Raw genomic sequence first — 26,233 nt, forward strand, 5'->3', positions numbered from 1 at the left:
ACTATGCCTGATGTTTTTTTCAATTTTACTAAGAAAGTGGGTGGGTGGGTGAGAGGGACACTCAACCATCTGAATGGTCCAGTGGTTTCCCTTTCACCCCTACTCCTTCACCCCTAACGCCTGTTTTTGCATATCTGCCCAACGGCTTTCCGAGACAGAAAGAGCAACGATGACACACGCGAGGGGAAACCATGTCAACTTTAGTGTCAAACCCTTCTGTGGGGTTCCCTGCCTAATCCTCCCCTTTATAGGTCCACACAAAGAAAAGCTGAATTTAGACATTTTGTTTATTTTTACAGGACATCTTTTTTTCAGCAGAGAAAGTAACTGATCATGTGATTTGATTGATCCAAAATGTAACTTTCTGAAAAGTCTTTCATCCTCATAATGTTCATAACACGTTGACTCTGGATGTGCATGTTGCCTGCTTGAAACAGAAGTAACGCAAATACCATGATGAAGTGCAGTAGGCATTCCATTTGAAGTGATGGAGGTGTTGATGACCAACTTGCCATCTCCCTTAGTTAGTCCTCATCAAGCACTCCTGTTGTTGGGGTTAGCCACATGGTGGTCTGTTCTTCACATTATTTGGATCACAGATAATACAAGGTGTAAGGGTAGCTGTCAAGAAACACACCTACGCATCTTTCTCACAGGAAAGAAGAACCTTTCAGAAGAAAACTATTCACATTGTGCGAGAGTGAGAAAGAGAGTGAGTGAGTGAGAGAAAGAGAGAGATAGAGAGAGAAAGATAATGACTTGACACATTGTAAATAATTAACAACAACAAAAACTAGAAAACTAGAATGCTATTTGGCCCTAAACAGAGAGTACACAGTGGCAGAATACCTGACCGTTGTGACTGACCCAAACTTAAGGAAAGCTCTAACTATGTACTATGTACAGACTTAGTGAGCATACCCTTGCTATTGAGAAAGGTCGCCGTAGGCAGACCTGGCTCTCAAGAGATGACAGGCTACGTGCACACTGCCCACAAAATGAGGTGGAAACTGATCTGCACTTCCTAACCTCCTGCCAAATTTATGACCATATTAGAGACACATATTTCCCTCAGATTACACAGACCCACAAAGAATTAAAAAACAAATACAATTTTGATAAACTCACATATGTATTGGGTAAAATACCACAGTGCAATTACAGCAGCAAGATTTGTGACCTGTTGCCACACGAAAGGGCAACCAGGGAAGAACAAACACCATCGTAAATACAACCCATATTTATGTTGATTTATTTTCCTTTTTCTACTTTAACTATTTGCACATTGTTACAACAATGTATATTGCCATAATATGAAATATGAAATGTCTCTATTCCATTGGAACTTCTGTGAGTGTAATGTTTACTGTTCATTTTACATTGTTTATTTCACTTTTGTTTATTATCTATTTCACTTGCTTTGGCAATTAATTTAGCTGAGAGAGAGAGTTAGCGTTAGAGCTCCTGTGTCATGCTCTGAGACTACTTCACTGTTTGGTGTTGAAATGACTTGAACTCAAACCACCGGACTGTCTCGTCTACTCTATGTGGCTGTAAGTGATTATGAGTGGTCCCTCTAACCAAACACAGAAATGTCACCCTTTCAGATACCGGGCAGAGACAGCGAGAGATGGTGTATGAGGCTGTTCTTTACGGTCTCTTATACAGTAATAGCAAGAGTACCTCTCCCCCACATCCCACCCCCTAACACCTGCTAGTCCTCTACTGCCAGTTTAACGTTCACTACACTCACCCTGCCCCGCGTCTATGCTGACTCACTGGTGTGTGTCACTGGAGTGTGTGTGTGTGTCTAGTCTTTATCAACCAAACCAATGTAAGTGGAATGTCTGCATGGTTGCTGACATGGTCGTCCATTCAGCACATCTGTCACTTTGCTACAGACGTTTATTCCAGTTCTCCTAGTCCCAGGTGACCTGGATGACAACACCTATATTTCAGTCATCACTCAGATGAGACAAACTCACTGTTAATTCTCCCTGCTTTGATCTGAGTCTCTTGACACACATCTTTGTTTCTATTAGAAACAGTTTTATATTGTCTCTGAATGAATCAAAGAGTCCATGAATGAAAAGCAGAAGCAGCAGGTGAGATGTTAACAGAATTGATAAGGTTTGAATGTGATGCTACGATGCTGCGTTGTTACAGTACACTACAACACGTAAACGCCTGAGTCTGAGTACTTCAGAGGAACCACTACCAAGATGACTGTGACTTACACAAAATGCATGAATGGCAAACCGTCACTGTACGGCCGCAGACCCTGTTCAGAGTAATCTGTGTATACGGGTCTTACAGTCAGTAGAGCAGAGGCGCCTAAAAGTTGTGGTGTGGTAGAGGTGAAGCTGCAGTGAGAAATAAAGAGGACAGGTCTGTGAAATTCTCTCTAATTTGTGGGTGATGGTGGAGATGACAATGAGAGCCTGTACACATTGACTATCAGGTGGATCATAGCCTGGGAACTGTGTCAGAGACTGCTGAAGGTATTTGGTCTTGTGTCTATTGTATGCTAATGCTACTACTGCAATTACAGTGCATTCGGAAAGTATTCAGACCCCTTCACTTTTTTCCAGCCTTATTCTAAAATGTATTACATAATTTTCCCCTCATACATCTACACATAATACTCCATAATGACAGAACACATTTGTTTGGTGCAAATGTATAAAAAAAATATATAAAACATAAATAAATACAACTTAGGTATTTGGACCCTTTGCAATGAGACTCGAAATTGAGCTCAGGTGCATCCTGTTTACATTGATCATCCTTGAGATGTTTCTACAACTTGATTGGAGTCCACCTGTGGTAAATTAAATTGATTGGAAATGATTTGTAAAGGTACACAACTGTCTATATATGGTCCCACAGTTGACAGTGCGTGTCAGAGCAAAAACCAAGCCATGAGGTCAAAGTAATTGTCTGTAGAGCTCTGAGACAGAATTGTATTGAGGCACAAATCTGGGGAAGGGTTCCAAAAAAATGCTGCAATATTGAAGGTCCCCAAGGACACAGTGGCGTCCATCATTCTTAAATTGAAAAAGTTTGCAACCACCAAAATTCTTCCTAGAGCTGGCCTCCCGGCCAAACAGCAATCGGGGGAGAAAGGCCTTGGTCAGGGAGGTAACCAAGAACCCGATGGTCACTCTGACAGAGCTCCAGAGTTCCTTTGTGGAGATGGGAGAACCTTCCAGAAGAACAATCATCTCTGCAGCACTCCACCAATCAGGCCTTTATGGTAGAGTGGCCAGACGGAAGCCACTCCTCAGTTAAAGACACATGACAGCCCGCTTGGAGTTTGCCAAAAGGCACCTAAAGGACGCACAGACCATCGAGGGAAAGATGAACAGAGCAAAGTACAGAGAGATCCTTGATGAAAACCTGCTCCAGAGCGCTCAGGACCTCAGGCTGGGTCAAAGGTTCATCTTCCGACAGCACAACGACCCTAAGCACACAGCCAAGACAACGCAGGAGTGGCTTCGGGACAAGTCTCTGAATGTCCTTGAGTGGCCCAGCCAGAGCCCGGACTTGAACTCGATTGAACATCTCTGGAGAGACCTGAAAGTAGTTGTGCAGTGATGCTCCCCATCCAACCTGACAGAGCTTGAGAGGATCTGCAGAGAAGATTGGGAGAAACTCCCCAAATACAAGTGTGCCAAGCTTGTAGGGTCATACCCAAGAAGCCTTGAGGCTGTAATCACTGCCAAAGGTGCTTCAACAAAGTACTGATAATGGGTCTGAATACTTATGCAAATGTAATTATCAGTTTTTATTTTAAATAAAAAAATTGCTTTGTCATTATTGGTTATTGTGTGTAGATTGATGAAGAAAAAACTAACAATTTAATCAATTTTAGAATAAGGCGGTAACCTACCAAAATGTGGAAAAAGTCAAAGGGTCTGAATACTTTCCAAATGCACTGTAGATGTATGAGAAAAATGTCATTTTGTAACTGTAGTTCTGTATTGATCATTGGGCAGGGAAAGGTGGTACAGACAGATAAAGCATTGTGTGTTGTGCCAATGTCATTGATTGATCTATTTGCACAGGATTATTTGTATAGGGACCATACCTTGTATAGCCCTGGTCAACAAACTCTTGTCCATAACATCACTGGTTCAACTAAAATAAAATGCTATTCGTCAAATGCTTCGTAAACAGCAGGTGTGGACTAACAGGGAAGTGCTTTCTTTTGGGCCCTTCCCAACACTGCAGAGAGAAAGAAAATAGAGAAATAATAGAAAAGTAAAACAGGTAATAATAAAAGATAGACAAAGGGTAACGATAACTTGCCTACATTCCAGAGGTACCATTACCGAGTCGATGTGCAGGGGTACAAGCTAATTGAGGTAGATATTTACATATAACTAGGAATGAAGTGACAGATGGTAAACAATAGCAACAGCGTATGTGATGAGTCAAAAAAGTTAGTGCAAAAAGAGTCAATGCATATAGTCCAGGTAGCTATTTGGTTAATTATTTAACTAACTATTTAGCAGTGTTATGGCTTGGATGTAGAAGCTGTTCAGGGTCCTGTTGGTTCCAGACATGGTGCATCGGTACCGCTTGCCGTGCAGTAGCAGGGAGAACAGTCTATGACTTGGGTGGCTGGAGTCTTCTACAATTTTTGCAAACTAGACGCTCTCTTGGTCCAGCAGACACATAAAGCCAGTGTTTCAGCCGGGGCAGTAGGTAGCCTAGTGGTTAAGAGCATTGGGCCAGTAACCGAAAGGTCACTGGTTCGAATTCCCAGCCGACTAGGTGAAACATCTGTTAATTAATGTGCCCTTGAGCAAGGCACTTAACCCCAATTGCTCCATAAGTGTGGATATGCATGTATGCTTAATGAGAATCTCAACCAAGACAGACTGGGTGGAAATACCGTGGGTCTGGGTGTAACTAACACCCCATTAGGTGTGGGGTCAGATGGGGACAATAGCATCATGTGCAAAGGTTTCAATGGAACCAAGAGGTGGTGTGGCTCCTGACAAGGAGGTAGAGAACATTTCACCATGTAGCTGGCTAATGTGCATGTACCATAACCACAATTCATGACACAAGCCTGAATACAGCAAACACATTTTACATTACACCTCTTTTTTTTCAGTCTGTCTTAACCCAATAGGCCAGAGAGCCCCAGCCTTTGGTCAAATCTGGTGTTAAGTGAAAATCTTTACGGTGGAACCCTAGCTTGTTGCTGTAGTCAACGTTTGAGTAAGTGAGGAATCCTTGAGGTAATAGGCAGCCAGTTAGTAGTCCTTATGGTACAAGAGAACAGATGATAATATCTACTTTCAGCTAAACTCTTCTGCTTACAATCTTAAAGGGATAGTTCAAGATTTTTGCATGGTACTAGCATTCTTGGCTTCTATTTTTGTATACATTTGTTTTTACTTCAGTTTATTTATGAAATATTTTCCTAACAGTTAATTTTCTTAACTTCATTGTTGGTTAAGGTTAAGGTTAAGGTTAAGGTTAAGAAGTTAAGGGCTCGTAAGTAAGCATTTCACTTTAAAGTCTACACCTGTTGTATTCGGCGCAGTGACGAATAAAATACTAAGCTATGTGGAATTGTTTTAAGAAGGTCATACCAAGCATAATTTTGCTATTTGATTTAGAATTGTAAGACCCCTTGAAATATCCCAAAAATGTATACAAAAAATATTTAATGAAAAATGATTTTGTCCCTTAGTACTATTAGCCCATACAAACGCATTAAATAACAGATTCACCACATGGAACAACAGAAAATAGGGGGGACTATGTGTAAAAAGTATTGTCATTTCTAAATGGTACAACCAATATGTACACAAATACACATACATACAAGCTGAGAATCCATTCTTTAACCTCATAGATTGATTTCAAATCCAAACTTTTGTAGTATAGAGCCAATAGAACTGTCCCAATAAATACAGAGGGCACTGTAGATAAAGGGCTTCATTGTCGAAATCTCGAGCTATCCATCCAGTTGTGTGCACATGTACATGACTGTATAAACTCTTGTGTAAGTTTCTATTTCCTAAGAAAAGCAAATTTTCCAACTTGAATGTGCACTGCTTTGAGTCAGAGGGCCTTCCCCCTACCCAACATGAACCATTCAATGACAACTTCTACACTACACAGGTAGCATAATAAAAGCTCCAATTACTTCCCCTTCTATATATAGCCTACAGATGCTTATCATGTATTGCAACATCTCCAAGGAAGGAAGGGAACAATCAAGATTCAACACTTTATTGTCATACCAACCGAACCTGTTAGGAAATTGATTTATTTCAGATCACAGCGACAAAGTTACAAATTAATATAAATCTTTATACTTGCATAACCTGTACATACACCAGACACAGTGAACATAATTCATGGTAGAAAAGTTAAAAACAAAGGGAATATATACATTATAGTCTAGTCCTGAGTAGTTACGTTAGTTCAAGGTTTCTGGTCAGTTCAAGGTTCTTAGGGCTCGACTCAATCCGTGGCACTGAAGATCAGGTCATTTCCGGCTGAGCCAACATATGCAGCATTTACCTTGAATGCTGTCTCCACGAATGCAAAATATTGCTTTTAAATGTATATTTCAGAACTGAGTAGGGAGTAGAGTGTGGGAGGGGTCTTCCCCAATGTTAAAGAGCAGGAACCCACTATATGTACATCCAATTAGGTCCTTTATACAGGGTGTACCCTCTCAGTTGCCCTTTCACACTGTAGTACACAGAACCATTTCACTTTCAGTGAAGTCAAACTCATATATTTCTATTATCAAGACTAATGCAAATATAGTGTTCATGCCATTTAATGATACTTAATTAGTTGCATATTTAAAAGTATTGGAACTGAAGACATTTGACAAGATGCACATTCAGTCAATCAAGTAAGCACAATAAAATAAAATATATATTTTTAAAAGCCAACATGAGAAGCTGGGAGATGAAGTGTGGGATGTTGATCCCGCCTCTCCCTCTGTCTCTCTCTAAAGCAAGACACTGCCCTCTTGTGACAAAAAGGTGGAGTTACTGTAAGTATATCAACAGAGCTCATGTAGGCAGAATTCAATCATTGTGGATAAAGCACCAAAGTCCACAAAATAACAAACAATTCATATTGAAAATACAAAGGAAGGTTAGGATGGGTGTGTCTTCATACTATATCAATATCCAATGACAATGTCAACAGAATGTCATTATATGAGTGCACAGGGTTGTGATAGGAAGCAGAAAAGTTTATCAGCCATAATAAATCAGGCACCTCTGACACTGCATAAATAACCGGGGAGAAGTATAAGAAAATCAGCAATGATTGAATCCCAGCTTTATTCATTTGGTTTAGTGTCTGCTAATCTCCCTGAGCATTATGGCACATGAGGTCCTGTTACATCATGAACATAGTCACAGTTTAAGGACGTTGCTAGGTACAAGGTAGAATCATGTGCCTGCACCAATATAATTCCATATGCATATTAGACTGTAGCTTGTTTTTTCCACAGTTTTCACATATTTACGGTTATTTCAAATGTTATTTTTCCGATTACATTAAGAAAGGAAATCTTCACCTTATTTAAAGTTGCTTGAACATCTAAAATGTAACATTAGAATTACAATGAACAATTCAATCATTTAGCTGATGATCAAGCAATGAGTGCATCCCAATAAGGATAATGAAGCAAGCACAAAATGCACCATAGGTACTGTAAATCAAAAACAACAGTAGAAGAAATCCCCACAATTATAAAATCCTAAATTACAGAAATAAAAACATTTCAATAATTAAAATTGAACACAAATATTTTCTTGAGTAAGTGCACAAACACAATTAGTATTTAACAGTAGTAAACAATAAGTCCTAGGTAGGAGAGGGTTAGGCAAAACAGTAACTACACTGTATGGACAAATAAAGTTAATTTTACTATTCCAGTGACATGGACAAAAAAAGTAATTTGCTCTCTTCAAAAATTATCATCTTATCATATCTTAACCAAATATTATGTTATTTGTTTGGTATCTTGAAAAAAGTATTGTAATTGGGGTTAGGATGAAGTCAAAGTACTCATATCAGTTGATGATTAATGCAGTTAGTGTAGTTAGTAGTGTCGCAAACCTTAAAACAGCTATATCCAGTTTGAGCCCCAGCAGTTAACAGTAAAGTTGAGTCATGGGGAGTAGATTGAGTGAGTGGATGTTGGGAAACCTCCCACGTTCCACCTGAGTCATGCTTCACATTTTATCAGATTATTAAACTAACAATAGAAGAGGGAGAAGCCTTTGATCGTATGTCATTTTGTGGCGGTCATATTAATTACTCCTTATTATAACATTTGTAGTAACTACTGTAAACCATTTTCAAACTTTCTGTTAAGGTACAGTACCAGTCAACAGTTTGGACACAGCTACTCATTCCAGGGTTTTTCTTCATTTGGACTATTTTCTACATTGCAGAATAATAGTGAAGACATCAAAACTATGAAGTAACTAACACATATGGAATCATGTAGTAACCAAAAGTGTCAAACAAATCAAAATATATTTTATATTTGATATTCTTCAAAGGAGCCACCCTTTGCCTTGATGACAGCTCAACAAGCTTCATGTGGTGCCAGGACAATAACCTCTCCCTCAATGTGATCAAGTCAAAGGAGATGATTGTGGACTGCAGGAAAAGGAGGACCGGACCCCATTCTCATCGACGGGGCTGTAGTGGGGCAGGTTGAGAGCTTCAAATTCCTTGGCGTCCACATCACCAACAACCTAACATGGTTCAAGCACACCAAGACAGTCGTGAAGAGGGCACAACAAAACCTATTCCCCCTCAGGAGACTGAAAAGATTTGGCATGGGTTCTCAGATCCTCAAAAGGTTTTACAGCTGCACCATCAACAACTGGTTGCATCATTGCCTGGTATGGTAACTGCTCGGCCTCCGACCGCGAGGCACTACAGAGGGTAATGCGTACGGCCCAGTACATCACTGGGGCCAAACTTCCTGCCATCCAGGACTTCTATACCAGGCAGTGTCAGAGGAAGGCCCTAAAATTGTTAAAGACTCCAGCCCCCCAAATCATAGACTGTTCTCTCTGCTACCGCACAGCAAGCGGTACCAGAGTGCCAAGTCTAGGTCCAAGAGGCTTCTAAACAGCTTCTATCCCCAAACCATTAGATTCCTGAACATCTAATAAAATGGCTACCCAGACTATTTGCATTGCCCCCCCCCCCCTATTATGCCGTTGCTACTCTGTTATTATCTATGCATTGTCACTTTAATAACTCTACCTACATGTACATATTACCTCAACTAACCAGTGCACATTGACTCTGTACCGGTACCCCCTGTATATAGTCTCGCTATTGTTATTTTACTGCTGCTCTTTAACTACTTGTTACATTTATTTCTTATTCTTATTCATATTTTTTAAACTGCATTGTTGGTTAGGGGCCTGTAAGTAAGCATTTCACTGTAAGGTTAGTGGGACTATCATTTGTTTTCAACAGGACAATGACCCAAAACACACCTCCAAGCTGTGTAAGGTCTATTTGACCAAGGAGAGTGATGGAGTGCTGCATCAGATGACCTGTCCTCCACAATCACCCGAACTCAACCCAATTGAGATAGTTTGGGATGAGTTGGACCGCAGAGTGTAGGCAAAGCAGCCAACAACTGCTCAGCATATGTGGGAACTTCTTCAAGCATTCCTCATGAAGCTGGTTGAGAGAATGCCAAGAGCATGCCAAGCTGTCATCAAGGCAAAGGGTGGCTACTTTGAAGAATTTCTTTGGATTTGTTTAACACTTTTTTTGGTTACTACATGATTCCATATGTGTTATTTCATAGTTTTTATGTCTTCTTTACTATTACTCTACAATGTATAAAATAGTAAAAGATTAAGAAAAACCCTGGAATGAGTAGGTGTCTCCAAACTTTTGACCGGTACTGTATGTTAATGTAGGCATTCTTTCAGGTGTTTTATCACTGCATCACACATGATGGCAAACACTAATCCATGCAGATTTTATATATCTTTTAAAACATTTTATTAATTTACCCCAATGAGATTAGTATTAAAATAGCCTGCTGGCTGAGGGGTGATGATGGCTCATACTAGTGCACCCATAGGTTAACCCCTGCAATAATACCACCTCATTCGTTTTTTATACCATTCCATCCACTTCTATATACGCCTCATCACGTGTCTCAAATGAATCCTTTTTCTTCTGAGAATAAAACAAAGGTTGGATTGCATATTTATTTTTGTTGGTGCTCCAAAATCATAGCAATTATTGAAAAACAACAGTAATGAGTTACAGTATATCAACACTTAATCATACTCCTATTATGAATAAATTATTCTGAATAAAAAATGTCTCTACAAAGCACAATTATATTACTGTAGATAACTTACCTGACATCGATTAATCCAAATCCCAACACCAATGCCAACGCTAATGCCAAAGGCAAAGGCAAATGATTAACCAAATCCACCAGGGTATATTGTGTTTTGGCTCTGAAAAACATGAGAACTATGACATGGAACTCCAAAGGAACAATACACGACTGATACTCAAATGAATCCATGCAGATACATACTGTATATCAGGTATTCCCAAACTGGGAAGGGGGTATGCGCAATACCGTCAGGGTTACTCCAAACAAAAATGTGATTCACATTTAAAAAACGTTCCTTTTTTTTCACATTTTCAAACAGTCCTTATATTTTCCAACGGGGTTATACATTTGGGTGAGTTTTTTCTCTCTCGCCTGAGTAGCCTCGTTTCACTGCCCAAAATAAAAATTTAACCATCTGCTGTTCAGCGAAATAACAACACAATGTTGAATACAGGTAGCCTAGTCAAATAATTAACATCCAATCACATTAACCATAACTCTCTCGTGGGAATTCCACTAATGGTCCATATATAACCAAATGTAGCTGCTGCTCATGTTGGTATCTGTACTGATGGAGCAAAAGCCATGACAGTGAGACATAGTGGAGTGGTAACGTGCGTGCAAGCAGTATCTCCCGACGCCACTTGGGTACACTGCAGCATCCACCGAGAGGCTCTTGCCAAGGGAATGACTGACAGCTTGAAAGACGTTTTGGACACAGAGTGAAAATTGTTAACTTTGTTAAAGCAAGGCCCCTGAACTCTCGTGTATTTTCTGCGCTATGCAATGATATGGGCAGCGACCATGTAATGCTTTTAAAACATACAGAAGTGCACTGGTTATCAAAGAGCAAAGTATTGACACGTCTTTTTTAAAATTGAGAGACGAGCTTAAAGTTTTCTTTACTGACCATAATTATCTCTTGTCTGACCGCTTGCATGATGATGGAGTTTCTCACACGACTGGCCTATCTAGGTGATGTTTTTTCACACCTTTATGATCTGAATCTAGGATTACAGGGACTCTCCACAACTATATTCAATGTGTGGGACAAAATTGAGGGTATGATTAAGAAGTTGGAGCTCTTCTCTGTCTGCATTAACAAGGACAACACACAGGTCTTCCCATCATTGTATGATTTTTTATGTGCACATGAACTCAAGCTTACGGACAATGTCAAATGTGATATAGTGAAGCACCTGAGTGAGTTGGGTATGCAATTATGCAGGTACTTTCCCGAAATGGATGACACAAACAACTGGATTCGTTATCCCTTTCATGCCCTGCCTCCAGTCCACTTACCGAAATCTGAACAAGGGAGCCTCAACAAGCGGTTCTGTGAAAATTGAATTTAATTAGAAGCCACTGCCAGAGTTCTGGATTGGGATGCGCTCAGAGTATCCTGGCTTGGCATATCACGCTGTTACGACACTGATGCCCTTTGCAACCACGTACCACGTGGATTATCTGCCTTCACTACCATTAAACTAAATACAAGCACAAACTGTGTGTGGAAAATTATTTAAGACTGATTCTCTTCAATACAACCCAACATTGCTGAGTTATGTGCATCATTTCAAGCACACACTTCTCATTAACCTGTGGTGAGTTATTCACGATTTTTGGTGAACAAATAAGATTTTATATGTAAGATGGCAAAATAAAGAGCAAAATGATTGATTATTATTATTTGTGCCCTGATCCTATAAGAGCTCTTTGTCACTTCCCACGAGCCGGGTTGTGACTAAAACTCACACTCATGTGTGTGGAAGGCTTACAATGATGGCAAAAACAACATTTGAGAGTACGCTGACCCTGGTGCCAGAGTACACAGCTGGAGGTTGAATGTTTGAAGGGGTACGGGACTCTAAAACATTTGGGAACCACTGCTGTAGATCAACCTCTGTCCAGTAGACCCTTCATTTTGCAATGTATCTCTGTACATCAGGTATTAATACATCCACATCTTCCAACCCAATGCTTTTTCTTCTTCTGGGGAACTGAGAGATTGTCATTGTGATAAAATCTAATACAAAATGTAAACAATAAATTACCTGTTTCATTCTTCAGATTGTCTGGTTCTCTTGATGTTGCTGGTAGTTGTGTTTCTGTTGCAAATATGGAAAAAACACAACTTCTAAATAAGAAACAGCAATGAAATATGCACAATAATGTAAACCTGTAATGATGTAATTCACGACACTACTAGTACAGGATGTGGATATCCCTGCTGCCATTCAAATTATTATTGTATACATTATAAAACATTTATATAAGTCCAAATGACAAGCTACAGTATATACTTACGCATATGTATGGTGCATCTTACACTTTCACCGACAAATGTTGTAGGGAATCCACAGCTTCTATTGTCTTTGCATATCGGTGCCACTGGTACTGTTTGTTGTTCTTCCTGGTTTTTCTTTACTTCATCTGTCTCCACTGAACATTGAAACTTGTCTAGAAAAGTAAATCATATAAAAGTGCACATTAGAAACACTCTTCTTCACTCTCCTCTGCCAACCCTGGTGGTACTGAGTACAATTACAATGATTATTATTTGTAGGGAAAACAAGAGAGGTCAGAAAGGACTTGGTGGCACTTATAGACTGTGACTCTGGACCAGTGTTTGAGGGAAACTTCTTCAGTAGTTTTGTGAAAATGTATCAACTGCATGAGAACAATGATTTCACTTGTCTATATTACAGCATAAAAAGAGTGAACATTTCATTGGGATTAATTGCCATTGATAAATACAGTAAAACATTTTAGAACACGTTTACAAATGCTAATCGCTGAACTTACCATTATCAAGCGGGCAATCAAATACAACGTCTTTCAAGAAGCCAGTCCATCCACAATCCATGATGTTAGAACATATGCGTCTACCACCGTCATTACAATTTAATTCAGTGGTTGGTTTATGGTTCTTTCCCAAATCTAGAAATCAAATACAAGTAAAACATCATTTAGTTTATGAATATTCTTCAAAATCAAGGACGATATTTCATTACTTAAAATGACTGTAAATGTTACAGACTGTAGCTTTAATTGTAGTTAACAACCATAACAGTTATGGTCAATCATATCATTGTGTAGTGCAGAAAATACACAAGAGTTCAGGGGCCTTGTTTTAACAAAGTTAACTATTTTCACTGTAGTGTCCAAAATGTCTTTCAAGCTGTCAGGCATTCCCTTGGTAGCAAGACCCTCTCGGTGGATGCTGCAGTGTACCCAACTAGCGTCGGGAGCAACGGCTTGCACGCGCGTTACCACTCCACTATGTCTCCCTGTCATGGCTTTTGCCCCATCATTACAGATACCAACATGAGCAGCAGCTACGTTTGGCTACATATGGACCGTTAGTGGAATTCCAAAATGTAAACAATCAATGACCTTTTCCATCTTCCATCTTTTCTGGTCCTCTTGATGTTATTGGTGGCTGTATTTCTGTTGAAAATATGTCAAAAACACTATTTCTAAATAAAAATCAGCACTGAAACATGCACATTGATGTAATGATGTAATTCATTGTTCAAATTGGTTTGTTCAATTATACCAACTACTAGTTCAGGATATGGATAGCCTTGTTGTCATTTAAATTATTATGGTATAATAGGTCAAACAAGGCATATAAAACATTTATATGAGTCCTAATGACAAGCTATATACTTTATTTATTTTATTTTTATTTAACCTTTATTTAACTAGGCAAGTCAGTTAAGAACACATTTTTATTTAAAATGACGGCCTACACCGGCCAAACCCAGACGACGCTGGGCCAATTGTGCGCCGCCCTATGTGACTCCCAATCATGGCCGGTTGTGATACAGCCTGGATTCAAACCAGGGTGTTTGTAGTGACACCTCTAGCACTGAGATGCAGTGCCTTAGACCGCTGAGCCACTCAGGAGCCAGTCGGAAGCCCCCTTTACTTACGCATATGTATGGTGCATCTTACACTTTCACCGACAAATGTTGTAGGGAATCCACAGCTTCTATTGTCTTTGCATATCGGTGCCACTGGTACTGTTTGTTGTTCTTCCTGGTTTTTCTTTACTTCATCCGTCTCCACTGAACATTGAAACTTGTCTAGAAAAGTAAATCATATAAAAGTGCACATTAGAAACACTCTTCTTCACTCTCCTCTGCCAACCCTGGTGGTACTGAGTACAATTACAATGATTATTATTTGTAGGGAAAACAAGAGAGGTCAGAAAGGACTTGGTGGCACTTATAGACTGTGACTCTGGACCAGTGTTTGGGGGAAACTTATCTTGTAGTTTTGTGAAAAATGAATCAATTGCATGAGAACAATGTTTTCACTTGTCTATATTACAGCATAAAAATAGTGAACATTTCATTGGGATTAATTGCCATTGATAAATACAGTAAAACATTTTAGAACACGTTTACAAATGCTAATCGCTGAACTTACCATTATCAAGCGGGCAATCAAATACAACGTCTTTCAAGAAGCCAGTCCAGCTACAATTTGTGTTAGTACATATGTGTCTAGGACCGTCATTACAATTTAATTCAGTGGTTGGTTTATGGTTCTCTTCCAAACCTAGAAACCAAATACAAGTAAAACATAATTTAGTTCATGAACATTCTTCAAAATCATTGGCTATATTTCACGACTTAAAATGACTGTAAATGTTAGACTGTGGCTTTAATTGTAGTTAACAACCATAACAGTTATGAGAATTGAGAATTAATTTTCTTAAATTACTGCAGGTTAAAATGTCTCTTGGACAAGGTAATTACAATAGTCAACAAAATAGGTTAGGTGTCTTACCATTATAGGTACGCCCAAGTAGCGTAACAAATATAATGGTTATATAGAGGAAAAACGATGTCATATTCTGAAAGAGACAAAAAAAAGATAGATTTTTCTGTCAGTCAAGGTATTTAATTTGGATATAACCATAATGTAACTATATCCGTAATCTTCAGCATGGCATCGGTTAGGACAGACACTTTCACTAAAACTAGATTCTACAACATCCCTTCAAGAGAACTTGAAGAGTATGATTTTGTAGAATATTTCAAATATAAAAGTCTAAGGCAAGCTAATGTCATCATTTTGGGGGAATTTATAATGAAATGTTTCTGGCGAAGTCAAAATCTTTCGTCCTACAGTAGGTAATACGTTTATGAGTTTATGTTGCAGTGTTTGATAAATTAGCAAAAGGTACCAATATATGAACTATGCCATTTAAATAATCTGGCTAGAGACAAACACACAAACACCTCTAGACACCAACACAGGAACAAGAAACAAAGAAATATGAACTCAAGGGACACACAATTACCCACAATCCCATGGCATCTTGCTAGTATGTTTACTTTCAAGGCAATGTGACTCAACTCAAAAATGTGTTACATTCAGACAAACCAAGATAAACCATAAACCAAAACAAAATCTTCAGAAGATAGTCAATTCAGTTTCATATAAGTTATTTCATATATCAATAAAAACTGAGAAAATATGCAGAGATTGCTTGGGAATCTGAGAAATATAATTTGACAATGTGCTATAACTTGCAGTAAGCCTATGTGAAGATGGTAGGATTATGTGATCCAACACCAATTTAATCAAATAGTCTGCCATCATCAACTATCTTCAGATGTCAGATGAGGTGACTGCAGCATGATCTAGCTCTATCAACATAAGGTTACTTGAGAAGACTCATGACACCACATGCCTACTGTTAAAATGCACATGAGGGGGTACTTCTGGCAAAGCCTAATTTAGTTGGTGGTAAAGTAACTGAAAAAAGGTTGGGAATGTCACGCCTACTCCCGTTCTCTCTCCTGCACTCGACGCCGCAGGTCTACTAAACCCGGTCCTGGCAACCCACATTGCGCACACCTGGCAACCATCATTACGCACACCTGCTCCCCATCGTCATGCACACCTGGACTTCATCATTACCTTGATTAGTTACCCTTTATTTAGCACACAGTAGCCTCAGTCTTCAAGCAGTATTGGTTTTGTTTACGTTCAGTACACTTCTTCTGTTTTGTTTATCTGCTTATTCTCATTATTAAAACACACCTTCTGCACCTGCTTCCTGACTCCTAGAATATACAGTGGGGAAAAACAAGTATTTAGTCAGCCACCAATTGTGCAAGTTCTCCCACTTAAAAAGATGAGAGAGGCCTGTCATTTTTATCATAGGTACACTTCAACTATGACAGACAAAATGAGAAAAAAAATCCAGAAAATCACATTGTAGGATTTTTAATTAATTAATTTGCAAATTATGGTGGAAAATAAGTATAGTTGAAGTGTCATAGTTGAAGTGTACCTATGATGACAATTACAGGCCTCTCTCATCTTTTTAAGTGGGAGAACTTGCACAATTGGTGGCTGACTAAATACTTTTTTGCCCCACTGTACGTTACGGGGAACCATTGACCAAGCTGCACTTTATGACAAGTAGCCTATACAGCATATCCTGTCTACAGGCTTCCGTAACGTTTCTGAGTCTCTGTGTTCATTGTGGCTTTTTTTTGTACTCTGTTCTACAGTATGAAGTTATATGATTACAGGAAAACAGGGGTTGTTCATTTTCATCCGTAGTTGACACTGAACGAGAACAATCTACAGAATCATGTGCAAACTTCCCCTTTGGTGTTCTATAGTATTGCTGTTATTCCCAGGTAAGACACTTAACAAATATATGTAAGATATTATTATCCATAATAATTATCTAAGATAAGTATTGCTATGGTTGATATAATGGATGTTATTTCTAAAATAAGAATGTAAGGCACTTTTACCTTGAACATTTTCAGAAGATGTTGACAATCATACTGCATGCAAGTTAAGGTTAAAGGGTAGTTCAGACATTCATTACTATGCATGTTTGTTTCCTCCTAGTCCCTGCAAATGCCAGGGTGTGGATGAACCAGTGGTCCTCAAAGAATGCTTACATAGTAGGGGAAACAGCTGCTCTTTATTGCAACATAACCTCAGATCATGAGGAAATAAGAAATTGCAAAATGAGATGGATCATTGAAGATCAAGGTGATGTCACAAGTTTGGAGTTGTATACGCAACGTGTCAACATAAATTTGAGCAAAACAGCTACTACTATGACATTGAGAAACCTGACCTTGAATGACACCATTATGCCAATTTGCATCGCAAAGTGCATCATTGACAGTGTCAACAGCAAGGTTTATGGGGAGGGTGGCACACTTCACATTTTTGAAGGTATGTATATCATCAACACCACCACTGACATGTAATTGGTTTAAATTACATTGGTTTTCAGAAAATATGGATAAAACTTTAGTTTGCTTTCAAAAACTTTTGCAGGTGAAAACACCAGATAAGTTCTTATGTTTTTTTTCTGTACTTTTGTACTGTTACATAATAATTCATAATGACAGAGAGCACACGTTTGGGTGTTACCCAACAACCACAAAATTGTTGTAGCTTATGCATACTTTTGAAACACTTTTAAGAATGTAACACGCATATAGGCTACATTACAAAATAAACCATTGTTATGCAGCTGAATTTCTGATGAAATTCTAAAGAAATTGTTTATAATATTGTAAAGTGGCCATTGTTATATAAATATTCATACACATAGCTCATATAAACAAAGACATTCCGTCGTAAGAACACATACACCCAGCCAGAAGACTGACCCCCTCTTCCTTATATAAACACACATCTCATCTCCCTCTAACTGGCCGGTCCCAAGAGCAAAGAACTTTTGCTGTGCACCAATGGGGCCCGCTCTGGCTAGAGCAAGGCCCGCCTCCAACCCTCCGACCAGTCAAGAAGACCGAAACGACAAGACTCCACCTACTTTATTCTATGTATAAAAATGTGTGTAACCATTGTATAGGCCTCTTTTTCACCTGGCTCCTTGCCGAGTTATGTGAACTAGGTCCGTGCACGTAAAACTGCGGGACAAGATATCTCTGACTCATTAAAACTGTCTTTTGTTACAACTGAAATCCACTCTGTCCAGCGTCCGTGATTTGGTCTCAACTCTCCAGTATTTGAACACTAACAGAATTGGTAGCAGAGGTTGGTTGTTCTTGAATTCGATCTATTATAAGTTAGTGTGAGAGGACGAGACTGATCACGGCTAAAAATCAGACGGAAGAGTGACTTCCCCAGCCATTCATCTTGCCTCAGGAAATCTGATCGGAGCGCTCTATATAAAGGTGAGCAGAGCCCGTTATATCGAAATCTGCATATTGTATTATAGTCTAAACCAAATTTTGATCAGAAAGTACTGGGCGTGAGTATGAATCGGTGCCCAAATTTTTTACATAAGAACCTAAGACATTGATTAAAGATATCTTGCTTTGTAAAAAAAAAAAAAAAAATATATATATATATTCTTATTAATGGGCCTATACTCAGTTATTTTAATAGGAATGTGTGAATTGTGATTGACCAATGTGTTAAATTCCTCCAGGGACCCTATTTGTTCTGAAATCTGCATAGAAAACTGTCCTAATTATATATGTATTGGGTTGTGTATAGAGGTGACGTTAAATAGTGGCTGTGTTTTAACACGTAATGGACACAATTATGGATGTTGGAAATTCAATGAGAATTTCATACGAATGAATGAATTATAGATGAACCGAATCTGCAAGTTAGGTCTTGTGGAGGTGTGGTTATAGATGAACCGAATCTGCAAGTAAGGTCTTGTGGAGGTGTGGTTATAGATGAACCGAATCTGCAAGTAAGGTCTTGTGGAGGTGTGGTTATAGATGAACCGAATCTGCAAGTAAGGTCTTGTGGAGGTGTGGTTATAGATGAACCGAATCTGCAAGTAAGGTCTTGTGGAGGTGTGGTTATAGTTGAATGATAGATGAACCGGATCTGCAAGTAAAATCTCCTGTTGATACATATAACATCGAATAGGTCTTGTGGAGGTGTGGTTGGATTGAATGAATCTGCATGAAAAATGCCCTATTAAAAAAGCTGTGTATTATTTAATAGGTTTTGTAAGAGGTGTAGTCGAGTAGATACAGGATATGTAAGTTTGGCCTTCCACTAGACAGAGATCGGGAATGATGTGGCTATTGCACATCAAACAATAAACATAAGATGAACCAGAGTTGACATTCCATGATTTGGGGATGGGGGAAATTAAATTGAAAGAAACGTTTGTCGCGGAGTAGGTTGGGATACGTAACTGGGCTATTAGGCACACGTGCTGAAAGACAAAGCCACCTTAGTATCGAATGGCCGTGCAACTTTGATTGACAGCAGCCGGGCTGGAATACTGATTTTCGTTTTTTTTTTTTTCATTCCTGTTGATATTGCCTAAAGTTTAAAATTATTCTGACAATTGCTATAGAATCGCTGGAATTTACTGATATAAGTTCATAAAGGAACTTACTGAATTGTTTCTAGAAAGTATTTAAATAAGCCGCCGAGCTTAGTACAGACTTTGTTTTACAGACGCCAAAAGCTACACACTGATTTTGGGGTTTTTCTATTCTATCCATATTTCCTAAATATATAGAATTATTCTGACAATTGCTATAGAATCGCTCGAATTTACTGATATAAGTTCATAAAGGAATTTACTGAATTGTTTACAGAATGTATTTAAATAATTCACTGAACAACTTTTAGTTGTCTAGAAATTCTATCTATATTTCCTAAAGAGCTAGAATTACTCTGAAAATTGTTATAGAACCGCATATATTCACTGATATATTGTTCCAAAAGGAAATCGCAGAATCATTTATAGAAAATACCTAAACGAATCGCTGAACAAATTCAAATAAAATACCGGTGAAATACACACGTGGCGGGCGTCACATACTGATAACCCCCTTTGTCTCGACCAGGGACAGGCTAAGCATACAACGATAGAAATAAACACCACATAGTAAGAATTGAATATACCTAAATAACGCATTATACACATTATCAGACGAACTAGATAAAATGTCTGCAGCTACCACGCCCAAACTAAAATTCAATGATTATTTAGATCAGAGTATGATTGATAGAGCGGGAGGTAAAAAACAGTATGGGAAAGTGGAGAAAGTGTGGAAAGGATTACGGATAAGATGGACACAAGCAGGTTATTTTAGCGGAGGACCACCTACAGGGGGGAAACTCCAAGATATGCAGACAGAATTAGAGGACGCAGTAGAGCATGCAAAAGCGAGTGAGGCGGAGAGAAACAACATACACATGTTCAAAAAAGTAGGTACAAGAGAGAGAGAGAGAGCAGAGGGGGAGCTCAAGATAGGTACATGGGCCATACAGGAGAGTAGGAGGGTGCTGCCCAAAAACACACCAGACATGATGGGCGTGGCTATTGTGGCGTCGGGGGATGTTAAAGCTCCGCCTGAGAACTTGCCCACGGCTCCCCCTGTGGCCGTTTCTCCCTCACTATATCCACAATTGACAATGGAGGCAGTTCAGCCCCAGCCATACTCAAAGGGACAAAATCACCGGAGCCCGTCACACAACCCATTCCTACCCAGGGCACCTCCCACAATACAGGCTCCAGTTCTGAGAATAGACCAAGGGGAAATTACCCTGGGGATAACGGCTGGCCATATGGTATGTGAACAGTTCGAAACTGGGATTCCAGGAGCAGGAGACCTCCCCCAGGAACGGAGGCCGCAATGCTCCTCTGTGAACTCTCTCACCTCTGAAACCAGAGGACACCTACAAACAAGATTAGATTCAAACCACTTCTATCAGACGGATAGGGAGGACTGTCATCAGAACATGGACATCGAAAACGAAGAAGAAATTGACATGGTGCTCACCCCAGCTCCGATGGGAGCTCCAAACGTGACTAAGATGCAGGAGCTGCTGAAATCATCAATAGCTCGAGCTAAGGAACTCAGGGAGCTAATAGCTAACCAAGATAACAACAGAGAGGGAGCCTACCGTGTGGTAGGCATAAGGAGAGGAACAGTAACCAAAGTTACCGAATCAATGGGGTCCGAAACACTCCGTCGGTCCTCCAGAATTGCTGATAGAAGAGAGCGAGAGCAGGAGATGGCAGGACAGTACCCCCTGCGACCGACACCAGGTGATGCACACACTGTGGAGTACCAGCCCTGGAAAATGACTGATTTAACAACACTGATGGGACAGATGCCTAGCCTACATGGAGGAGCTTCAGCGTGGCTACTTCAACTGCAGACACTTACGTCAGGCCTGCAACTCTGCCTAGGAGACATGAAAGCACTTCTAGCAAGAGCCACCGACCACGGAACCATGGAGGCCCTCATGACAGCAGCTGACCTTGGATGGCGGGCCCCAACACTGCCCATAGACCACTTCCGTACCAGATTATGGGAAGTTCTACGGAGAGCATACCCTACAGAAAGAAACCATGCCACCTTATCCTCCTTTACAATCAACCCAGGTGAGCAACCTGCAGCATACCTGGACAGGGCTAAGACCACATGGAGATCGGTCCACGAAGAACCATTCGATCACACTGATACCACACTCAGCATGTGGAAGGAAATGGTGGTCAACGGGTGTCCTGGAGATGTTAAAACCAAACTCAGAGGAACGGTAGGGTTGATTGCACTTCCTCTGACCCAATTCAATACGCATGTGCACCACCATGTGACCCAGCACAACAAGGAAAGAGGGGGTGCTGAGAGCCAGGTGCAGTCCCTCCAGGTACAACTCCTGAAACTCCAATTGAAGGAAGCACAACAAGGAGAAAAACCTAAGAAACAGATGGTGGCGGAAGAAACGAAGGAGCCGGGAACCAAAACAGACATCTCCCAAATCGTGGCACAGACTGTCTCTCAGATGATCCAACAGCAGGCAGCCCCACCACCCCAATACCCTCACCCACAGCAGTATATCCTGCAACAACAACACCCAGTATGGGCTCGACGGGGTCCCTACACTGGACAACACAGAGGGGGAAATTACCAGTGTTTTAACTGCGGAATTACCGGTCATTTTGCCAGAGATTGCATGAAACCACTCTCCCCGCAGCAACAGCAATGGAGAGCAAGAGGAAGTGGGGGAAACCCACCTCTGCAACATCAGCAACCAGGACCCACACCCATGCATCAGCAACAGCCAGCATACAACCACCCAGAATCTAGCCACATGCAACAGGAGCAGCAAGATTACAACCAACCCTCCCACTTCAACACCTGATCACCCAGTAAGAATGATGAGGATGCCACTCCTGCCGATGACCACACTGTCTGAAGCCCAAGAAGTGTACTGGCTAAAATGCCTACCCACAGGGCCTGCCACCCCTCACATCCAGTTTAAGTTCAACCAACTGAAAGCTCAAATCTACACTCTGCACCCATATAAGACTCCCCAAGCTGAGATCCATTGCACACTCAATGCAACAGAAACTGATGACTGCCTCTACACTGCAGACTGGGACGAAGACATGATGCACCTGACCCCACCTATCAGGTGTTGTACCATTGGGTGTGGCCCAGAGGGGGTGGCAGCACCGGTCATCCTACGATCAAGGAACCTCCATGCACCCCTGGCCTGGACGGCTGAAGCATCAACAGCCATAGCATTCCTGAAAACAGATCTATCAGCGGCAGCAGCTCTGACTGCACCTGACTACAAGAACAAGTTCCATTTGGATGTTTCTGAAAGGGAAGGATTCACCTCATCCGTCCTATTCCAGAAACAAGAGGGGGAGAGAAGGGTCTTGATGTACTACTCTTCAAACTTGACCACATTGTGGTAGGACAGTCAACATGCTCCAGATACGTTGCTGCAGTAGCAAAAGCTATTGAAAAAACAGCTCACCTCGTGATGTCACCCTTCAATCAGCCATCATCCCTCAACCAGCATCGGCCAAATTAGCTGAAATCATCGGATTGACGCAGGTCCTCATCAGAGGAAAAGGAAAGACTGAATATCTATACAGACTCAGCCCATGCCCATGAAGCAGGCCACACTGATGGACCCAGAACTTTTATGAGAAACACATGGCCCCACACACGAAGGCAAACTAAAGACCCTCCAAAAAGGCCTCGCACATCTGGTGGCACCCTCACATAAAAAATATGACTGACTTATTTTATGACGATTATTTATTTTGTGACGAATGCAATGGTTGTGACAGACACAACCCAAAGAAACCATATCAAACACCAATGGGCTCATACGTAATACCTAATGCATGTTTTCAGGATATTAGTATAGACTACACCGACATGGGCCCCGAAAATGTATCTAAAGGCAAACTCTATCTCCTAGTCATAGTAGATAGGTTCTCCAAATGGGTAGAGGCAATACTAACAAAAGGGGAGGATGCTAGGTCAGTCTTTTAAGTGGCTACAAACCAAACTAATACCCAGGTATGGCATCCCAAGACAAATCAAATTTGACAAATGGCTCACATTTAACAAACACCTGAGACAGGTGGAAGAAAGATTTGGCATAACCCACAGATTTGGATCTGTGTACAGGCCCCAATCCCAAAATCTGGTGGAACGTCAAACCAAAAGCAAAAGCTAAGATAGCTAAAGTATGTGCCTCATGGGATAATGACTGGAAGAATCATGCATGGTCCACCAAGGGAGGGAGGTCATATGCCCGCCCTTGATGTACAACAAATTGTAATGTCTAATTATGTGAAAAAACTGACGGTTCTCTCTGCAGCACTCTCTACCCAGGTTCACAAGGTCCAGGAGGGGGAGCTGCCGGGGGACACGACACTACTGAAGGTAAAGGTTGGTGACGGGGTGAGGGTTACAGTCCACAAGAGAAAGTGGCTGGAACCCAGGTGGACTGGACCGTACGAAGTGAAGGAGGTTACTTCACACTCAGTCCAGGTCAAAGGTAAATCAGGCACACCTTGACACCGCCTTACACATTGCACCCCAGCCCCAATTCCTTCTAGAACACTGACTGAAGTCAGAGCTGATTTGAGCGGCCTAAATTCGATTCCAAATGAAGACACTCCTTCCTCAGGTGATGCGGCATCAAACTCCGCCTCCCCTGAGAAGGGAACCTCGCCCAGTTAGAGGGAAATTTCTCCCTCTCTGGGTGAGGCTGGGGATATCTGGTCCCTTATTTGTGATATTCATACTGATATTTGGAGTAACCCTAGGACTTTCACATGGTTAATTGAACAACTATTTCACCCTGCCACATCACATACACCAACCCCTACACATGTCCCTAACTCCTTTCCTGATATCACTCCCTCCAATCACTCCCGTCCCAAACGTAGCACTACACCTACAGACCCACCATGCAAATCAGACAAGGTTAGGAGCACCACCTTATGTATACCCACGATTGCAACCGCCACCTTTCTGCTATAGTTTTCACGTCTAATAGACGTGAAGAGGGGGATTTGTTATATAAATATTCATACACATAGCTCATATAAACAAAGACATTCCGTCGTAAGAACACATACACCCAGCCAGAAGACTGACCCCCTCTTCCTTATATAAACACACATCTCATCTCCCTCTAACTGGCCGGTCCCAAGAGCAAAGAACTTTTGCTGTGCACCAATGGGGCCCGCTCTGGCTAGAGCAAGGCCCGCCTCCAACCCTCCGACCAGTCAAGAAGACCGAAACGACAAGACTCCACCTACTTTATTCTATGTATAAAAATGTGTGTAACCATTGTATAGGCCTCTTTTTCACCTGGCTCCTTGCCGAGTTATGTGAACTAGGTCCGTGCACGTAAAACTGCGGGACAAGATATCTCTGACTCATTAAAACTGTCTTTTGTTACAACTGAAATCCACTCTGTCCAGCGTCCGTGATTTGGTCTCAACTCTCCAGTATTTGAACACTAACACCATCTCTCCTTTTTCCTGTGTAAGACATCAACCAGATGACCCTGGTCTCAAAGTTGACAACACTGGTCCCAGAGTTGACAACACTGGTCCCAAAGGGTAAGTGTTGGTACAACTTGACATGTGTCTGTTTTGTTAGCCTACTATTCAAGTAGACATGACTGTAACAACCACTTTCCTCTTGTTTCAGAAATCAAACAGGAACATGCTCTCACTTGGCTGAACCATGTTTTTCTCAGCATAAACATCCTGCTTTTCATTGTGGCCACAATAATTTGTGTGTCATACATCAGAACCCAAATGAATATGAATTAAAAAGGGATTGCATTAGTTGTTAAAATATTGCCTGAAGCACCCTTCCGAGTTATAGCCTAAAGCCTATGCTTTTAGTAAACCTATGTTACCTTTAGTAAACTGTAAACTGTGATTTGAAACGTTTTCGGAACAATAGCTTTCTTCATGCACTGCATTTTTATTGTGTTTTTAGGCCTGTTCATATTTTATTACTCTAATGTATAGAATGTATGCCTACTGAAAGGCATTTTTTTTTTTTTTTTTGAATTTTACCCCTTTTTCTCCCCAATTTCGTAGTATCCAATTGTTGTAGTAGCTACTATCTTGTCTCGTCGCTACAACTCCCGTACGGGCTCGGGAGAGACAAAGGTTGAAAGTCATGCGTCCTCCGATACACAACCAACCAAGCCGCTGCTTCTTTAACACAGCGCACATCCAACCCGGAAGCCAGCCGCACCAATGCGCCGGAGGAAACACCGTGCACCTGGCCACCTTGGCTAGCGTACACTACGCCCAGCCCGCCACAGGAGTCGCTGGTGCGCGATGAGACAAGGACACCCCTACCGACCAAGCCCTCCCTAACCCGGGCGACGCTAGGCCAATTGTGCGTCGCCCCACGGACCTCCCGGTCGCAGCCGGTTTCCCTGCTGATGCATTGATTGTTTTTTGTCTGTATTATTAGTTTACTGACGCTGTTCCTGTCTCATGTCGGTTCTTTATTAAATGTTTGACTCCCGTACCTGCTTCGTCTC

General features: G+C 40.8%; 2 long non-coding RNA genes across 3 annotated transcripts in view; one reads left to right on the top strand and one right to left on the bottom strand.

The window, feature by feature from the left end:
* Positions 1 to 6,239: 6,239 nt before the first annotated feature.
* The window catches only part of LOC110538371 (uncharacterized), a 33,888-nt gene continuing 13,894 nt past the window's right edge, over positions 6,240 to 26,233 (bottom strand). Inside the window, exons 3-11 of one of the 2 annotated variants that reach the window (XR_002475740.3) lie at positions 15,194 to 15,260; positions 14,831 to 14,962; positions 14,332 to 14,484; positions 13,790 to 13,843; positions 13,199 to 13,333; positions 12,701 to 12,853; positions 12,448 to 12,501; positions 10,410 to 10,511; positions 6,240 to 10,221 (exon numbers count right to left, since the gene is read on the bottom strand). This is a non-coding gene — a long non-coding RNA (uncharacterized LOC110538371). The remainder of the gene's footprint in view (positions 10,222 to 10,409; positions 10,512 to 12,447; positions 12,502 to 12,700; positions 12,854 to 13,198; positions 13,334 to 13,789; positions 13,844 to 14,331; positions 14,485 to 14,830; positions 14,963 to 15,193; positions 15,261 to 26,233) is intronic. The other variant, XR_002475741.3, reaches the window with a different exon arrangement.
* Positions 16,798 to 26,220, top strand: LOC110538396 (uncharacterized). The gene is made up of 4 exons (XR_002475752.3): positions 16,798 to 17,064; positions 17,285 to 17,620; positions 25,215 to 25,286; positions 25,378 to 26,220. It is a non-coding gene; the product is annotated as an uncharacterized LOC110538396 (long non-coding RNA).

This window comes from Oncorhynchus mykiss, chromosome 2 (genome assembly GCF_057628025.1).
Source record: "Oncorhynchus mykiss isolate SJ-2025 chromosome 2, ASM5762802v1, whole genome shotgun sequence".
Taxonomy (NCBI): Eukaryota; Metazoa; Chordata; class Actinopteri; order Salmoniformes; family Salmonidae; genus Oncorhynchus; species Oncorhynchus mykiss.